Raw genomic sequence first — 16059 nt, 5'->3', positions numbered from 1 at the left:
TCGCTGGGCATTTATGCTTTGTGTATTTATATTGTGTAGAAGGTTGGGGAAGTTTTCCCCAACAATTTCTTTGAATACTCTTTCTAGACCGTTACCCTTCTCTTCCCCTTCTGGGACACCAATGAGTCTTAAATTTAGACATTGTATTTTATCTATCATATCCCTGAGATCCATTTTGATTTTTTTTTATTTTTTTCCCCATTCTTTCTTTTGTTCTTTCATTTTCCGTTCTGTGATCCTCAATGCTGAGTCATCGTTCAGCTTCCTCTAATCTTGTGCTATGAGTGTCCAGAGTCTTTTTAATTTGGTCAACAGTTTCTTTTATTTCTATAAGATCATCTATTTTTTTATTTACTCTTGCAATTTCTTCTTTATGCTCTTCTAGGGTCTTCTTCATGTCCTTTATATCCTGTACCATGCTCTTCTTCATGTTCTTTATATCCTGTGCCATGCTTTCATTGTTTGTCTTTAGTTCTTTCATTAATTGCTCCAAGTACTGTGTCTCCTCTGATTTTTGAATTAGGTGTTTGGGTCTGGGTTTTCCATATCATCTGGTTTTATCATATGCTTTAAAATTTTCTGTTGTTTTTGGCCTCCTGGCATTTGCTTTACTTGATAGGGTTCTTTCAGGATATGAAAAACTCCAGTCTCTAATTTGTCAGATCTACAGCTTGGTGGCGTACACTTTCTCTAACCAGCAGATGGCATCCATGAGTCACCTATTCCCCACAAGTCAGTTCTCCCCAACTTTGTCTTTGTGGTGTGTGGGGGTCTGATTCTTGTGGGGTTCAATTGGTGCACCAGGGTTGGGTGTGTTGGTGGTGCTGTCTGCCCTGAATGTGGGGCATGTGTCTGAGTGGAGGGAAGGCAGCTTTAATAATCAAACCTCCCTAATCAAACCTCCCTGGTGTTCCCGGAGATCCAAGGGTGCTGTAAGAGTCTAAACCTTCATTTCAGTCTTGCCACAGATTTTCTCCGCCATTGACCCACAAATCCCTGGCATTGGCGTAGGGTCCCTGGGATATCCAAGTGGGTCCCCCTTTCCAGCCATGCACTTCCAGGACCTCTGATGAGGGAAGGTTGTGCTACGTCACAAGTGCGCACAGGTTCTCTAGGGCACCTGTGGGTTTTTCAAGTATTGCCTTTATCATATTGAGAAAGTTCCCTTCTTTTCCTATTCTTTGAAGTGTATTCATCAGGAAAGGATGTAGAATTTTTTCAAATACCTTTTCTGCATCAATCTAGATGATCATGTGGTTCTTTTGCTTTGATTGATTGATGTGATGTATTACATTAATTGATTTTCTTGTGTTGAACCAGCCTTGCATACCTGGAGGAAACCCCACTTGCTTGTGGTGTATAATTTTTTTAATATGCTGCTGGATTCTGTTTGTGAGTATTTTGTTGAGGATTTTTGCATCTATATTCATTAAAGAGATTGGTCTATAATTTTCTTTTTTTGTAGTATGTTTGTCTGATTTTTGTATTAGGGTGATGTTGGCTTCATAGAATGAGTTGGGTAGCTTTCCCTTCTCTTCAATTTTTTTGAAGAATTTGAACAGGATGGTATTAATTCTTTCTTGAATGCTTGGTAAATTCACACGTGAAGCCATCTAGTCCTGGGCTTTTGTTTTTGGGGAGCTTTTTGATGACTGACTCAGTCTCTTCACTTGTGATTGGTTTGTTGAGATAGTCTGTTTCTTCTCAGGTCAGTGTTGGTTGTTTATGCTTTCTAGGAAGTTGTCCTTTTCTAGGACGTTGTCCAGTTTATCAGCATATAGTTGCTCATAGTATCTTCTCATTATCTCCTTTATTTCTGCAGGGTTGGTAGTTATGTTTCCTTTACCATTTCTGATTCCATTTATTTGCATCCACTCTCTCTCTTTTTAGTTAGCCTAGCTAGGGTTCCATCAATTTCATTGAGTTTCTTGAAGAACCAGCTTCTGGTTTTGTTGATTCTCTGTATTGTTTTCCTCTTCTGAGTTTCATTTATTTCTGCTATAATCCTTGTTATTTCTTTCCTTCTGTTTGCTTTGGGGTTCATTTGCTGTCTTTGTCTAGTTCCTCCAGGTGGACAGTTAATTCCTCAAGTTAATTCCTCAAGTAGTGCTTTCTCTTCTCTTTTAATATAGGAATTTAGGGCAATAAATTTCCCTCTCAGCACCGCCTTTGCTGCATCCTATAAGTTTTGATATGTTGTGTTTTCATTGTCAGTTGCCTCGAGGTATTTACTAATTTCTCTTGTAATTTCTTCATCTACCCAATGGTTTTCTCAGAGTGTGTTGTTTAGTTTCCATATCTTTGTGAATTTTACAATCTTCTGCCTGTTATTTATTTCCAGCATTCCATTATGATCTGAGAGAGTGATTTTTATAATATCAGTATTTTTAAATTTGTTGAGACTTGCTTTGTGACCCAGTATGTGGTTATCCTAGAGAATGTTCCATGAGCACTTGAGAAAAACGTGTATCCTGCTGTTGTGGGGTGTAGTGTTCTATAAATGTCTGTCAAGTCTAGTTCATTTATCTTACAATTCAACATCTCCATTTCCTTGCTGATCCTCTGTCTAGATGTTCTATCCATTGATGAGAGAGGTTTATTGAAGTCTCCAACTATTATTGTGGAGTTATCTATTTCTCATTTCAGTGTTTTCAGTGTTTGCCTCATGAATTTTGGGGCACTCTGGCTTGTTGCATAAATGTTTATGATTGTTATGTTTTCTTGATGAATTGACCCTTTTATTAATGTATAGTGTCCTTCTTTGCCCCTTTTAATTGTTTTGCTTTTGAAGTCTGCTTTGTCTGATATTAATATAGCTACTACTGCTTTTTTCTGGTTGCTGTTTTCATGAAATATCTTTTTCCAGCCTTTTACTTTCAGCCTATCTTTGTCCTTGTGTCTAAGGTGAGTTTCTTGTAGACAGCATATAGATGGGTCCTGTTTTTTTAATCCATTCTGCCAGTCTGTGTCTTTTTATTGGGAAGTTTAATCTATTAACATTTAGTGTTATTACTGTAAGGGCAGCACTGTCTTCTATCATTGTGTCTTTTGGATTTTACATATCATTTCTTATTTTTTCCTCTCTCTCTTTTTACACTTTCTGATAATCATTTCTGCACTCTTCCACAAACATTTCTCCTATCTTTTCCTATAGACTGTAGCACTCCCTTTTGTATTTCTTATAGCACCAGTCTCTTATTCATGAGCTCTCTCAGTGTCTGTCTGTCTGGAAATATTTTAATCTCTCCCTCATTTTTAAAGGACAATTTTGCTGAATATAGAATTCTTGGTGGGCAGTTCTTCTCTTTCAGTATCTTAAATATATCATACCAGTGTCTTCTCGCCTCCATGGTTTCTACAGATAAATCTGTACAATGTATTATCGAGCTTCCTTTGTATGTGATGGATTGCTTTTCTCTTGCTGCTTTCAGAATTCTCTCTTTGTCTTTGACATTGGACAGTCTGATCAGTAAGTGTCTTGGAGTAGGTCTATTGGGGTCTATTCTGTTTTCAGTGCACTGTCCTTCTTGAATCTCTAATTTTCTGTGTTTCGTAAGAGTTGGGAAATTTTCAGTGATTATTTCTTCTATTATTCTTTCTCCCCCTTTTCCCTCCTCTTCTCCCTCTGGGACATCCATAACACATACATTTGTGCATTTTGTGTTGTCACTAAGCTTCCTAAGATCCTGCTCATATTTTTCCATTCTTTTCACCATCTCTTCTTTTGTAGGTGTGAATTCGGATGTCTGGTCTTTCAATTCATTAATCCTTTCTTCTGTCTGTTCAAATCTCCTGTTGTATCCCTCCATTGTCTTTTTCATCTCCTCCAATTATGCCCTTCATTCCCATTAAGTTCTGCCATTTGCTTTTTCAAGTTTATGAATTCTTCCTTATGGTCATCCAGTGCTCTCCTTTTATCCTTCATCTCTTTTGCTATGTTTTCCCTCAGTTCATTGACTTGATTTTTGAATTGATTTAGCTTCATTTGAACATCTCCAATTAGATCTTCCTTCAGTTCATTGAATTGACTTAGCAGTAATTGATTCAACTCCTGTATCTCAGTTGAACTATTAGTTTGTTCCTTTGGCTGGTCCATATTTTCATGTTTCCTAGTATGGCTCATTTTCTTAACCTGTCTAGGCATCTGACTTTCTTGATTAGTTTACTCTGGAGCTTGTTTTCACTCTTTTACCTAGGGTTTTCTTGTTGGTTGGCTTAGTTCTCTAACCCTTGTTGTTCAGTTTAGCCTATTCTAGACCTTTAACTTAGATTCTGTTTAGTTGATCAGAGTTTTCCACGTGTTGTTTTTTCAGTTTCTTACCCTGCCTCTATGTAGCCTTCTTGTGTGACGGTCAACCACAGTCTGGTTTTCCCAGTTCAGAGAGCCCAGGTCTCAGGAGGAGGGTATGGAGTTTCCTTGAGAATGAGCCCCTCCTGTGAGGCCTTTAGAGTCTATGCTTCTCCTGTGCTGTCCAGCACATGGCACTTGCCAGCCTGCAGTTACCCCACCAGTGTAAGGAGGTGTGGAGCTTTTAGTTTCCCTGACTCTGTCAGGGGTGTGGCTGACTGAAGCTGGTTTCTGAATTCCAGCCCCTGGGGTCTGAATTCCCAGAAGAATGGCTGCCACTGGAGCTTGGCCATACCCCCCTTTTCTTGGGGAGTTATGGTGTTTAGAGAATTTTCTTAGCAACTAGACTTATTGCTTTGTCTCTCAGAGCTCTCAGCTCTGCTCTTGCCTGGGCTCAAATTGCAAGTCTTTGAGGCTTTCTGTAATGGGCTTCTTAGAATAATTGTTTTAGAAAAAGATAAAAAAAAAAAAAACAAAAAAAGACAGGAAGAAAGAAAAAGAAAAAGAAGGGCCCAGTATGAACTATTTACAGTCCTTGCAGATCTAATGGGCTATTGAAATGCTAAGAGACAAGGAGTTAAGGGCCATTAAGGAACAATCAAGGAAGTGGAGAACCTGCTCTTCAGAGAAGGGTCCTTGCCCTCTGGATTTGCATATGTGCCTGATTCTGTTTGAGCCCTGCCCTTCTCTGTATTATGTTCACCAGAACTCCAAAAAGTCTCTGTTTTTGTTTTTTGTTCTTTTTTTTTTTTTCTGTTTTTGCTAGCCCTATCTCCTCTCTGCTGGGCTGACTGCTCCCAGATTCTCCAGTGTCTGGTCTCAGTCTATCTTTGTTTGGAGTTTTTGATCATCAGTCTGAGTTTTCAATAAGAGCTGCAACTGCAGTTCTCCCTTCTGGTTCCCAGCACTGATGGCTGCTCCTCTCACGGGGCTGTGCCTCGCAGGGAGGGGCATAGGTCCCCTGGCTGTGAGAACTTACAGATTTTGCTGTTCGTAGCCGTTCCATGAGTTCGTGAGTGTTGTATGAAGTATGCCCAAAGTCATATTGCTCTGTGGTGTTCGGTCCATGCAGTTCCTGGGTTTCTACCAGCTGCCCTGGAGGAGTAACTAAAACTCACACCTCACCACTCCACCATCTTGCGCCGCTCCCTTATATGTATGTGCTTTTAACATTCAGGATTATGAATACTGTAACCATCTGCCCAAAGTCGTGAAGAAAGTGTAAGGGCCCTGAAATGAATCCTTAAAGGAGGCTGAAGTCTCCTGTATTGCATTGATTTCCTGAAAATCTTCACTCAAACTGCAAAGATGGAGAATGAACCATTCAGAGCAAGCCCAGCAGTGGCAACAATTAGAAGTCAGTCCACAGAACTCTCCACCACCTGTTTCAATTATTATGACTATTAGACATTTTTCTGAGACTGCAGACAATTATTATGAGATGATTTCAGTGGGAATATTAGAAAGTGGCATTTGCTGTTAGAGAAACTCTACTTCTAGTAGTGGTGTAGAAAGTTGAAATTTCTGGTGGTATTAAAAGATCAACTGTTCCTACTCAAAAAATGTTTCCCTATAACTCGTGGTACAGAGAGAGTTAAGATATTGAGTTTTATAAAAACAACTTTTCTATTTTTTAAAACCACTTATGGATGCTTCCATTTTGGCAATCATAGTAATTATCTTGTTTTCACACATGATAATAATTACAACTGATACATGTTTATATTTGTTTTACACTGTGCAGCAACCATTCGGTGGGAACTTTTTTGTTCCTTATTATTATAGTTATAATTTTTTAATTCACTCCTCCCCACAAACCTGGAAGTAAAATATTATTACAGTTGAGAAGCTGAATTTCTAAGGGGTTTGACAGATCAGACAGCCTTTGAAATCTGAAATATTGGAAGCCACACATCTTCCTAAAAAATTGGAGGCTACCTTTTGACTTCTGTTCCTATAGATAAGAAATGTAACCTTGAGCAGTTCCCTCTTTCTAGGGTCATTCTATAAAATGATATGAAACTAGATATCCTATTCTTTTTCTACCGAGGAATTTTAATCCTAAACAATGGCAAATAAAAGAGCACAAACATCAAAACAACTTATAAATGTCTATCTAAATATATATAAATGATTGGGACCTGGATTTCAAGATAGAATATCTCAGATTAGGCTTGGCTGTGTTGTATATTCTATAACTAGCACAGTACAATGGGGAAACTAAGTTTTGTAGATGTCAATTTCCCTTTCCAATGTGAGGGTTGACTATATGGGGGTAATTGAGGGTGGTGAATTCACTGGGTTTTGGATTACCCCTGAAAACCCCTGCACTGGATGTAAGATTGTGTATAGGGGTCCCTTTGGGAATCTGAGGAAAGCTGTTATGGGCTTTTCCCAGAAAATATACACATAATTGCAATGCTTGTATATGCAGCCAGACTGTTGACTCCTAGATGAGATGAACTCCAGGGTTCTTTTAGTTCTTGACATCCTGTTATAAAATGTTATTTTCAAAACCCAGGCTTCATTTGAAAATGACTATTTAAAACACTTGGGTAATATTGATTTTTTTTGCTTGCAAAAAATGGAATGTTGCTTGAAGGGAAAATAGAAAATACAAGGTTCTGAATTATTTTCCTAGAGTATATTTTGGAGCTTTTTATATACTTGCTACATATTGCCAAATTGCCCTTCATTATTTTACCAATCTGTATCACCAGCAGGAGTTACATGTCAAAAGTTTTTACAACTCCCTTGCCAACCCTAGACATAGCATTTTTCATCATTGCCAATTCTATGGGAACTAATAGTTTTTTTGGTTCTATACATTTTAATTTTATTATTATAATTATTATCACTGGGGTTACATGGTTCAGATTTGAACATGCCACAGCTACAACATAGGGTATACATTTTGCTAAGAGCGTGGCAAATCTGAGAAGGAGCATTGTCACCTCTCAAATCAGTTAACTTTGTATGAAGAAGTACTAGTTTAGACACTGTTTTTTAAGGAACTGGGTTCCCACATTCTGTAGTGGTGCATTCTGAGTGGTCATTTGGGTCTTTTTCTTACTGTGTACACTAGTGTCCCTATTAACTCAAAAAGTTCCTGATATTTTGTGAAATAGAAGAGCATGGATGATAATTTAGAATGGGCTTACAGTAATCTATAATAGGTATGCTATTCCAAAGCTGCTGGAGTGATAAAGAAGTAGCAGAGAGAGGAAAACCTAAGCTGGCGGCTAGGAGAGACAGGGCAAAAAAACACCTCTGTGAAAAATATTAGATAAAAGCCAGAAAGTGACTCAGAACAATTCCAGCGATACACCAGCTGGACAAGGTCTGCTAAATCCACAGGGACCGTGCACTTCGTGAAACTGGTAGTCTGCATTCTGAAACGAGTGAGTAAGGCTGCTGAATATCTGGCAGCCACACTGCGTTGTGTGGAAACTGTGGGTTGGCATTTGGAGGCGGACTAGTTCTTTTTTAAAAAACCCAAAAGCGGCTGCTGATATGGCAGCAAGAACCGCACAGTGAAGCATGGTAGGAACGGCCTGTGCCAATGCCTCAATATCTGCTATGGAAGATAGCCTTTCGTGCACCCACTGCTAAGTGTCTCAGAGCGAGGAAGGCAGTGGTGAGCCAAAAGGGGAAAATAACCATGCCCCTTGCAACCATCTTCCCCGTGGGCTGGGAATGCTCCTGCCCAGCGCCAGCGCCAAAGCCCAGAGCTGCACCAAAAAACCCAGTGTGACAGGAAGTGTTTCCACCAACACGCGCACATGCCACAATATCGGGCTTGGACAATAGCCTTTTGCACACCCACAGCTGATTGTCCCAGAGCTGGGAAGGTGGAGCTGTGCAAAAAGGGGGAAATTAAAGTGCCCCATGCAGCCATACTTACAGCAGGCTGGGAATGCACCTACACGGCCCGGTGGCCCAGAACTTCCCTTGAGGGACAGTGCACAGTTGTGACGTAGCACAGCCTTCCTTCAGCAGAGGCCCTAGAAGGGCATGGCTTGGAAGAGGGACCCACTCAGAAATCCCAGGGACCATACGCCAATACCAAGGACTTGTGGGTCAGCAGCAGAGACAATCTGAGGTGAGACTGAGATGAAGGTTTAGACTCTTGCAACAGCCTTAAATCTCCAGGAACACCTGAGAGGTTTGATTATTAAAGCTGCCCTGCCTCCTGAACTGCTCAGACACATGCCCCACATTCAGGGTGGACAGCACCATCAATACACCCAAACTTGGTGCACCAATTGGACCCCACAAGAATCAGACCCCCACACACCGCAAAGACAAAGTTGGGGAGAACTGACTTAAGGGGAATAGGTGACTCACAGATGCCTTCTGCTGGTTAGTTAGAGAAGGCGTACGCCACTAAGGTGTAGATCTGACAAATTAGAGATTAGTCTTTGAATAATCCTACATATCCTAAAAGAACCTTAACAAGTAAAGCAAATGCCAAGAGGCCCAAAACAACAGAAAATTTTAAAGCATATGATAAAACCAGGCAATATGGAGAACCCAAACCCAAACACCCAAATCAGAAGATCAGAGGAGACACAGTACTTGGAGCAATTAATAAAAGAACTAAAGACAAACAACGAGAGCATAGCACAGGATATAGAGGACATGAAGAAGACCCTAGAAGAGCATAAAGAAGAAATTGCAAGAGTAAATAAAAAAAATAGATGATCTTATGAAAATAAAAGAAACTGTCAACAAAATTAAAAAGATTCTGGATACTCATAGTACAAGACTAGAGGAAGCTGAACAATGAATCAACAAACTTGAGGACCACAGAATGAAAATTAAAGAACAAAAGAAAGAATGGGGAAAAAATTGAAAAAATCAAAATGGACCTCAGGGATATGATAGATAAAATAAAACATCGAAATATAAGACTCATTGGTGCCCCAGAAGGGGAAGAGAAGGGTAAAGGTCTAGAAAGAGTATTCAAAGAAATTGTTGGGGAAAACTTCCCAAACCTTCTACACAATATAAATGCACAGCATAAATGCCCAGAGAACTCCAAATAGAATAAATCCAAATAAACCCACTCCAAGACATATTCTGATCAGACTGTCAAATACTGAGGAGAAGGAGCAAGTTCTGAAAGCAATAAGAGAAAAGCAATTCATCACATACAAAGGAAATAACATAAGACTGAGTAGTGACTACTCAGCGGCCACCATGGAGGCGAGAAGGCCGTGGCATGACATATTTAAAATTTTGAGAGAGAGAAATTTCCAACCAAGAATAGTTTATCCAGCAAAGCTCTCCATCACATTTGAGGTAGAGCTTAAGTTTTTCACAGAAAAACAAATGCTGAGAGATTTTGCTAATAAAAGTCCTGCCCTACTTCAGATACTAAAGGGAGCCCTGCCGACAGAGAAGTAAAGAAAGGAGAGAGAGATGTGGAGAAAGGTTCAGTACTAAAGAGATTCAATATTGGTTCGTTAAAGGACAATAAGAGAGAAAGGGTGTGCTGGTTTGAATGTATTATGTCCCCCAGAAAAAGCCATATTCTTTGATGCAATCTTGTGGGGCAGACGTTTTGGTGCTGATTAGATTTGCATGGAAATGTGCCCCACACAACTATAGGTGATAACTCTGATGAGATATTTCCGTGGAGACATGGTGGGTGTTGATCAGTGGAGCCATATAAATGAGCTTATGGGCAGAGGGAACTCAGCGTGACTGTGAGTGACATTTTGAAGAGGAGCTACAGCCAAGAGGTACACTTTGAAGAAAGCATAGGAGCTGCAGGTGAGAGACAGTTTGAAGACAGCCGTTGAAAGCAGACTCTTGCTCCAGAGAAGCTGAGACAGGACAAATATCTCAAGTGCAACTAAGAGTGACATTTTTGAGGAACTTAAGCCTAGAGAGGAACATCCTGGGAGAAAGCCATTTTGAAACCAGAACTTCCGAGCAGATGCCAGCCACGTGCCTTCCCAGATAACAGAGGTTTTCCCAACCCCATTGGCAATCCTCCAGTGAAGGTACCCGATTGTTGATGGATACTTTATGGTCTTAAGACTGTAACTTTGTAACCAAATAAACCCCTTAATAAAAGCCGATCCATTGTATCCTGGCAGCATTAGCAAACTGGAACAGAAGGAAAAAATATAACTGATAAACATAAATCAAAGGATGGGATGGCTGATGCAAGAAATGCCTTCACAGTAGTAACATTGAATGTAAATGGATTCAAGTCCCCAGTTAAAAGCTATAGATTGGCAGAATGGATCAAAAAATATGAATCATCAATACGTTGCATACAAGAGACTCATCTTAGACATAGGGACACAAAGAAACTGTAAGTGAAAGGATGGGAAAAAATATTTCATGCAAGCTACAGCCAAAAGAAAGCAGGGGTAGCAATATTAATCTCAGATAAAATAGACTTTGAATGTGAGGATTTTAGGAGAGACAAAGAAGGTCACTACATAGTAATAAAAGGGGCAATTCAACAAGAAGAAATAACAATCATAAACGTTTATGTACCCAATCATGGTGCCACAAAATACATGAGACAAACGCAGGCAAAACTAAAGGATGCAATGGATGTTTCCACAATAATTGTGGGAGACTTAAACACATCATTCTCTCCTATAGACAGATCAGCCAGACAGAAGACCAATAAGGAAATTGAAAACCTAAGCAATGTGATAAATGAATTTGATTTAAGAGACATATATAGAACATCACATCCCAAATCACCAGGATACACATTCATCTCTAGTGACCACGAAACTTTCTCCAGAATAAACCATATGCTGGAACATAAAACAAGCCTCAATAAGTTTTAAAAAATTGAAGTTATTCAAAGCACATTTTCTGACCACAAGGAAATACAATTAGGAGTCAATAGCCATCAGAGACTTAGAAAATTCATAAGCACCTGGAGGTTGAACAACACACTCCTAATATAAATGGTTTATAATGTAGAATGTAGGGGAACTAGCGATAGAGAGCAATTGGTAAAGGGGTAATGATGACCCAATAAGAACAGATAAGTTATCATGGGTAAATTTAACGTTCTGGGAATGCCCAGGAATGACTATGGTTTGTTAATTTCTGACAGGTATGGTAGGAACAAGTTCACAGAAGTATTGCTGTATTAGGTTATTTTCTTGGGGTAGAGTAGAAACACGTTGGAAATAATGTAGTTATTTTAGGTTAGTTGTCTTTTTCTTACTCCCTTGTTATGGTTTGTTTGAAATTTTTTTAATTGTATATGTTAAAAATTTTTTTGATATAGTTAATTTTTAAAAAGGGGGAGTTAATTGGAAAAAAGGGAAAGAACAGTGAGGGAGGTGTGCAGAGCCCCCTTGAGGGGCTGGTGGAGAATGCAGGGGTGTTGGGCTCCCCCACCTCAGTGGTTGCTGATGTGCTCACGGACATAGGGGACTGGTGGTTTGATGGGCTGAGCCCTCTACCATGGGACTTGTTCTTGGGAAGACTGTTGCTGCAAAGGAGAGGCTAGGCCTCCCTTTAATTGTGCCTAAGAGCCTCCTCCTGAAATCCTCTTTGTTGCTCAGATGTGGCCCTCTCTCTCTAGCTAAGGCAACTTGGCAGGTGAAATCACTGCCCTCCCCGTTACGTGGGATCTGACACCCAGGGGAGTAAATCTCCCTGGCAACATGGAATATGACTCCTGGGGAGGAATCTAGACCCGACATCGTGGGATGGAGAACATCTTCTTGACCAGAAGGGAGATGTGAAAGGAAATGAAATAGGCTTCAGTGGCAGAGAGATTCCTAAAGGAACCGAGAGGTCACTCTGGTGGGCACCTTTACGCACAATGTAGACAACCCTTTGTGGATTCTAATGAATGGGAATAGCTAGCAGTAAATACCTGAAACTATCAAACTACAACCCAGAACCCATGAATCTTGTAGACGATTGTATAACAATGTAGCTTATGAGGGGTGACAATGGGATTGGGAAAGCCATAAGTACCACACTCCCCTTTGTCCAGTTTATGGATGGATGAGTAGAAAAATGGGGGAAGAAAAAAAAAAAACACCCAGTGTTCTTTTTCAGTTTAATATTTATTATTATTTTTCTGTGTGTGATAATGAAAATGTCAAAAATTAATTTTGGTGATGAATGCACAACTGTATAATGATATTGTAAACAATTGAATGTATGCTTTGTTTTGCATGACTGCATGGTATGTGAATATATCTCAATAGAAATGAATTAAAAAAAAAAAAGAAATAGAAGTGGGGTGGGAACTGATTAAGGGAATTGAAGGATTTAAGAGAATCCCATGTTTGTTTATCTCAGAGCAAAGGGATTCCCTCCCCAGACTTGGAGAGAACCCTGAGGGTGTGAGAGATTGCTCTGCCACAGAACCAAAATGGATGCTGAGCAATTTTCCAACCATGTTATTAGTTCTTAGAGCCCCCCCAAGATGAGCTATTTCAATTCCTCTATTTAAAAAAAAAGAATTCTAATAGAGTAGAGTTGAGCAATTTTTCGTGGACCAACATTTCTTGGGGTAAAAAATTTAAATTCTCCATCAGATAATGAAATGTACTGAAAATTTATATTATTGTATTATGGATTTTAATCCATAAGTCACAAAGGGAATGCGCTATTACTTTTCATTGTGAAAGGCAGTTTCCTATGTTTTTGGAACGAGTATTTAGAGAACGGATGGAGCATCATTATATTTAGGACTCAATTTGATTCTTTCTGAATTTCCTCAGGGCTGACTGTTTTCGTTCCTATGTATCGTTGTCAATCACGGGTTCACAAAAAGCGATCCCTGGACCAGCAGCAGCAATATCCCCTGGAAACTTTTTTTAAATATAAATTCTTGGGCCCCACCCCAGATCTACAGAGCTGGAAACCCTGGGTATACTCCAGCAATCTGTTTGACAAGCACTCTAGGTGATGCTGATGTGCCCTGAAGTCTGAAACCATTATTATGGAACTGGTCAATAATGCAAAAGTATTTCCTTTTTGTGTACTGAGGTTAAAATTCAACTTGATTTTGAAATCTGTGCTTTATTTGCAATGTGTGTCAACTCAGATTATACTTAGTGACCTTTATTGATAAGATGCAGAATTTATTTCAGATGACACTTTATGCTTTACAGTACATTTTTCAGTATAAACTTTTCAGTTGACATATAGTTTTATAAAAGTGTTTCATTAATGTGTCATATTATGTGTTTTGCACTTTGTGTATGGCAGGTACTGTTCTGAGGTATTTACATATTTTAACTCATTTTATCTTTACAGCAGCCATATGATATGGGTTAATTATTATACATAGGTATTTGGCAAAAATATTTGCCAAAAAATATCTATTTATTCTATCTGGATTAATCTTATACTAAAGAAAAACTAAGAAATATCCATTTCGTTAAAGTATATATAATGATATAAATAGCTCAGAGTTATTTATAGCTCCACCTGAAATTTAAAAGTTAAACTAGAAACTAATTTTTCTCATGTGTTAAATATTATAACAAGGTAATTTTATCATGACTTGTTAAGATATAAAAAATACTAACCATATAAAGATTAGAAAAAACCTATAAAATTGACAAAACTTGCAAAAGATTAGAAGAAACCTATAAAATTGACAAACTTGGAAAGTTAATAATGACTATGTGCTGGTTCAAATATATTATGTCCCCCAGAAAAAGCCATATTCTTTGATGCAATCTTGTGGGGCAGACATAATAGTGGGCATTAAGTTGGAACTTTGAGATTAGGATGTTTGCGTGGAGATGCACCCCACCCAACTGTAGATGATAACTGATGGGATATTTCCATGGAGGCATGGCCCCACCCATTCAGGGTGGGCCTTGATCAGTGGAGCCATATAAACGTGCTGACTCAAAGAGAAGAAACTGAGTGCAGCTGTGAGTGACGTTTTGAAGAGGAGCAAGCTTGCTAGAGAGGAATGTCCTGGGAGAAAGCCGTTTTGAAACCAGAACTTTGGAGCAGATGCCAGCCACGTGCCTTCCCAGCTAACAGAGGTTTTCTGGACGCCGTTGGCCATCCTCCAGTGAAGGTACCCGATTACTGATGTGTTACCTTGGACACTTTATGGCCTTAAGACTGTAATGGTGTAGCCAAATAAACCCCCTTTTTATAAAAGCCAATCCATCTCTGGTGTTTTGCATTCTGCAGCATTAGCAAACTAGAACAGACTATAATGAGATCACAATTTAGAATTGAAAGAAATGTAAATAAATTCGTAAGTAATATTTATATACATACATATTCTTAAAACTGCCTTCAGGGTGAACAAAAAGACTCGACCACTGAATGCTTTCTGTACCACGCAGTTAATATTACTTTGAAATAGTTCCATCTAGTGGTTATGTCTTCTAATTACACCTTTCATGAAGAGTACAATTTTTTTTTATAAGAAATTTTGAGATAAATTCAAACTTACAGGAACAGTTGCAAAAACAGTACAAACCCCATACACAGAACTCCAGCATACCCTGCCCCCCTCCCCCGATACCCCCCATCCACCAACTTTAACATCCTGTCACACTACCATTTCTCTTTCCCTCCCTCCCTCCCTGCCTCCCTCCTTATCATCCGTCATCTATTGCTCTGTCTTCTGAACATATGAGAGCAAGCTGCACACATCCTTGAAAAAACAATATAATTCACGTATACATTTCCCATGAACAAGAACATTCTTTTATGCCATCCCATTAACCGCAGCTAAGAAGTTCAAGAAATTCAACTTTGATACAAAGCTTACATTCTATATTTCCCTTTTTTTTTTTCTTCCTTATGTCCCATCTGTGTCCCTTTGAGCCTCCTCTCGTGCATCCTCAGATCCCATCCAGGATCATCCTTGGCATTTAATTGTCATCTATTTAGACTGTCCTTTTTTTTTTTTTTTTTTCAATTGTGGAAACATATATACAGCCTAAATCTTCCCATTCCACCCCTTCCCTAACATTCTGTTAGTGGGATTAATCAGATGTAGAATGTTGCAATGCTATCACCTTCCCACCAGCCCTTTCTAGAAGTTTCCCTTCATCCCAAACAGAAACTCTACATTCATTTCTTAAGTCCCTATTGCCCCTTCCCCCACTTCTCGGAACCCCTACTCTACTTTTCATCTCTATGGTCATATTCTCTGATACTTTCTTTGTGTTTACCTTGGGGCTTAAATTTAACATCTTAAATCTATAACAATCTTGTTTTTCTTTGATAACAACTTAACTTCAATAGGACACATAAACTATGTTCCTATATTCCCTAATTCCCCCACTTCTATGTAGTTCTTGTAAAAAATTACATATTTTACATTGAGTACAAAACCACTGATTTATCATTGCAGTTAATGTATTTTAGATCCTGTAGGAAGTAAATAGCAGAGTTACAAATCAAAAATACAGTAGTATTGGTATTTATATCTACCATGTGATCTTTAGTGGTACCCTTTATTTCTTCATGTAGTTTCAGTCAATTGTTTAGTGTCCCTTCCTTTCAGCCACTCAACTCCCTTTAGCATTTCTTGTAGGACTGATCTACTGGTGGTGAAGTCCCTCAGCTTTTTTCTCTGTCGGTAGGGCTCCCTTTAGTATCTGAAATAGGGCAGGTTGTTTATTAGTAAAATCTCTCAGCATTTGTTTGTCTGTGAAAAATTTAAGCACTCTCTCAAATTTTAAGGAGAGTTTTGCTGGATAAAGTATTCTTGGTTGGAA

The sequence above is a fragment of the Choloepus didactylus genome, chromosome 1 (genome assembly GCF_015220235.1).
Source record: "Choloepus didactylus isolate mChoDid1 chromosome 1, mChoDid1.pri, whole genome shotgun sequence".
Classification (NCBI taxonomy): Eukaryota; Metazoa; Chordata; class Mammalia; order Pilosa; family Megalonychidae; genus Choloepus; species Choloepus didactylus.
The sequence above is the reverse complement of the archived record's forward strand: the minus strand, read 5'-3'. Positions refer to the sequence as shown.